Source organism: Pteropus vampyrus, unplaced genomic scaffold (assembly GCF_000151845.1).
Source record: "Pteropus vampyrus isolate Shadow unplaced genomic scaffold, Pvam_2.0 Scaffold4, whole genome shotgun sequence".
Classification (NCBI taxonomy): Eukaryota; Metazoa; Chordata; class Mammalia; order Chiroptera; family Pteropodidae; genus Pteropus; species Pteropus vampyrus.
Genome location: NW_011888785.1, coordinates 4,834,625 through 4,839,244, shown reverse-complemented (window position 1 = coordinate 4,839,244; position 4,620 = coordinate 4,834,625).

The following is a 4,620-nucleotide window of genomic DNA, read 5'->3' as shown; positions in this document are numbered from 1 at the left end:
GACTTTCCAGGACCATTATAATTACCTTCTGTCTTACCTCCTTGCTTTCCCTCCAACATGCTTTGAATCCACTGCCCACATAGCAGTCCGAAAATCTTTTCAGTAGGCTAATCAAATCAATCCTTTCCACCTTAAAACTTTACATTCCCTTTTATTGCTTTTGGAACAAAGTGAATACACCTCCCTGTGACCACTTTACCTTGATTTGAGTATATAACATGAGCTGGCTTCTAACTATCCCAGCAACAACCTTACTGCATGCCCCAACCCCTTCACTTTACGTCTTATGACTTTTCTTTTTTCTTATTTATTTATTTTTTATTATGGTGACATTAATTAACAAAATCCAGGAAGTTTCAGGTGTACAATTCAACAGTAAGACATATTATATTGCATTGTGTGTTCACCACCCATAGTTAGATTTCTTTCTGTCGCCACACATTTTTGTTGTTTTGTGAACATCACTGCATGTACAAACCTAGGTCATATAGCTTGTAACTCAGCTAGGCTATATGGTAGAGCCCATTGCTTTTAGGCTACAAACCTGTACAGCATGTTACTGTACTGTAGGCAATCGTAACAGAATAGTAAGTACTTGTGTATCTAAACATACCTAAATGTAGAAAAGGTATGGTAAAAATATGATATACAAGATAAAAGTGGTACGTCTATATAGAGCACTTACCACACATAGAGCTTACAGGACTGGAAGGTACTCTGGGTGTGTTAGTGAGCAAGTGGTGAGTGAATACATTACTGTATACTACTATAGATTTTATCAACACTGTACACCAGCAAACTCAAACTCACCACAAACTCATGAGAAATGTCTTGCACCAGGACTTTAAAATGGCTACGATGGCTCAAGGCGATAGGAAAATTTTGGCTTCATTATAATGTTTTGAGACCACCAGTATTGATTGAAATGTTATACAGCACATGACTGTATAGATGTTTCTCAAGTTTAGATACATCCTGAGTCCTCTCACACCCATCTTATCTCCAAGTCTTGCCGATTCTACTCTTGGTACTAGCCAGGTAGATGCTGGTTTGTTACCAAATGGCTTTGTATTCCCACCTGCAGCTGAGTTTCCTGAAACTATGCAGCAATGCTGGAATTTTCCTTCTCTAAAATCCATTCATATATAATCTGTACTAACCTTTTTTATCTTTATCTTTACCTTTTTCAATAGTTTAGTAACTTTGTATAAACTTTCAGCCGATTTAAATAATTTTTTAAAATTTGTAATATTCCTTGAAAAAATTATAAATTTTTCTTGGAAGTTCTCTTTTTCAGAAAGCATATTGGCCAGTTCATGTACTTAATACTTTACCTCTGAAACACTAAATATTTCTGAGAGTCTTCAAATATATAGATATTTGGTGTCTTTATGATAATTCGACATTATCTTGAAGTAAATTAATAAACAGTTGCACTCCTCTGACATGGATAGTAAGGCTCCCCACCTCTATTAAATTTTAAAAGACAATCTGAGTAATGATACAATATATATTCCTGCTGCATATACATGTCATGTGGTATCCGTATGGCAAAAGAAAAACACTGAGATGTCTTACAGACAAAGAACCTCCTCTTCATCTTAAAGTGATACTGAGTCCAAAATTGAGTTCATGGCCAACTAATTTTTAATAATTTCTTTTATTCGTTCAGGGACTTTTTCAGTTATATATTTTATAAATTAAATTTTTATTATTTGTATTTAGGTTATTTTTATAATATATTAAATAGTTAATATTTTATTTTTGTTGTTATTTTTAATTACCATCTATTTACAGAAAATAATGCTGTGTTCATTTCTGCTTATAATATAGCTTCTTATTTAAATAATTGTATAAATTATTTAAATGAATTAAAAACATTTAATAAATAATTGGTCTGGCAAATTTTAAAAATTGATACTCGCATGACTAAAGTTTGACTAATCTTTCATTATGTTATTTAACTCTTATTTTATGAGGCATGTGTTATTCCATTTTACAGATATGATAATTGGAGGTTAAAAAAAGTACTTATTTTAAAAAGTGACCAAAGTTGAACATAAATATGCCCAAAGTAAATACAACATTTTTGGCTACCACTATGACTTACGGGTGCCAGTGATAAAAACTAATTTTGAGGACCCTGCAGTTCTGTTAATGGCAATCATGTGAGCCCAATTCTTGGGACAGACTCTAATCAGTGCCTTAGCAGAGATGACTCTAAAAGAGGCATCAAGGAGAAGATGGGGTGCAGTCATATTGACTTGCCTGGGAGCCTGGGAGCTGAAAATTGAAATAGTCAAGTCTGATTCAAACAAAGAAATGTAAAATAAATATATAACGTAAATTAAAATTTTAAAAACTAGAATTTTCCTACCTACTAACTTTAGAATGCTTTACATGAAATACATTTTTACATTCTATTTGATGGGAATTAGTGAAATATCTAAAAGACAATGCTATCAAACTTGAGTGCAGTAGAAATTTAGCCCGCTGTGAAAGCAGGCAATATTCTCACCTCTCTAGGCTATTTCTGACCCACCCACACTTCAAAACAGAGAATCCCCAGATGCTTCCTGTTTGAGTTTCTGAAAACTGGGTTTGAAGTTAAACACAACTCATAAAGCACAAGTTAGAGAGAGGGAAGACAGAATAACATGAAATAAGCAGCCATGATTGGATTTGAAATGCTATTCAGAAATGAGCCAAAGGAATGTATTTCTATTACTTAATGTTATCTTAGAATAGTAACAAAAAGCTAACAAAAAAGAGAACATCTTTGAAAAAGTGTCTCATGTTGTTTTTCCAACTATTTGCCGACTATATCAAAAGCAGTCTATTGTAAGGGACTTATGACATTAGTCTCTTGGTACAGACACTACTAAACCAAAAGCTGTATTTTAGCCTGCACCTATAGGTTCAGTGTGTCTTCTCTCTTATTAATGGTGTCCATATGTGTTGTACTTAAAAACAAACAAACAAACAAAAAACATGGTACTGACATATATCACAGAAAATGGAATATGTTTGGATTAAACCATCATGACTGAGCTAAGTTGCTTGGTAAATCTTCAAAGTCAATGTTAGTCAAGGCCTAGTTTATTCTTTCTTAACATGCTACATGATAAAATTCGGGCAGTAAAATTCATGTAGGTTGTAAGAATGTTAAACATAATAGCTACTATCACTTGTACCTTAAGGTCCTTCGAATTTCTTTATGGGAGAATTTGGTATTCAAAATCAATAGCATGCCACTCAAAGAGCTGCAGTACAGTCTAGGAAAATAGATACAAAGAATTAGCCTCTTAATCAGGGATGGGACATTGTCAGCATTATTTTGGAAGATCATTCGAGGGTCGGACATAAAGTCCTTTCTAATAAAACTAGACTAATTTAGAAAATAAAACGCACAATACTGAGCTATCACAATACTGTGATAGGACATAATATAAATCCCCAGGCTCTGGGCTTGGCAAGATATGAATTTCAAACCATTTACTGATTCTAGTATAACTCCGAAAAAGTTGCTTAAAGTTTTTGATGTTTTTTTCCTATTTAACTAAAATAACCTTATCTTTCAATGATATTTATTTCTTCAATGACTATTGAGGCTTTCCATTTGCCTGGCACTCTATAAGTAGGGTATGCAAGATGACTATAATGATTCACACATATAATTATTGTAAAGATTAAATAGAATGGTGCATGTGGCAGTGAGTAGGCACTCGAAAAACATTTCTTTCCTCCTTTCCCTTTGTTGAAAAAGGGCACTTACCATAAGACTAGATAGGTGGAGGAAAACAATTTTGCAAAGCATCATTCTTCCTCCTTACTTCTGTCCTTTTTCCCAGAAAAAGAATTCTACGGTCTGTCTTTTTTAATTCTGTTAAAATCTATTTCCATGACTAGTCTACTCTAATCTTGATCCATCAGTTACTACATTAATTACTGATCACCTTGCCCTGGAAACTGAAGATTTAGCTCATTGTCATCACACTCCTCCACATCTTTTAAATATCGCTATTTGCACTATTATTTATATTTTTATTAAAATTATAACTCTAAATTTTTGTCCTTTTTTTCTATATCCCCTGTTCAGTCAACTTTCAATGGTATCTCTTGCCTCCAATTCAGAGAAGCCTTGTTCTTTCTCTCCACATTTCCTGCCAGTTTTCATTGCCACGTCCTATTCTTGGTGAGCTCTTCTTTCATACAATGTTAATAAATGAATCTCTTTTGCAATCCTAACCAATCTCACATGATTTGTCCACTCTAAAGGTTGGAAATAAATAAACAAGATCTGAATTATGTGACTATATAAATATTGTTCACTCCAGTCCAAAAAATATACAAGGATTATATTTCTTTTTTGTATGTTCCAATGTCAGGAACCCTGGACTATGCAAGGAAACTGTTACTGGCTCTTATTTAAGACACTCACTGAACTGTTTAAAATTGTGCCACATTTTAGTTTGCTTTATATTTGGAACATGATTTATTTATTTAGTTTATTTCCCAGATGTTTTTAATTGCTCTTTTTTTTGTTGGTTCTTGTATTCTTTGCCTTTACAATACCTCATTTTTTTCTATCTTTCAATTATATCATCATTTCCAATGATT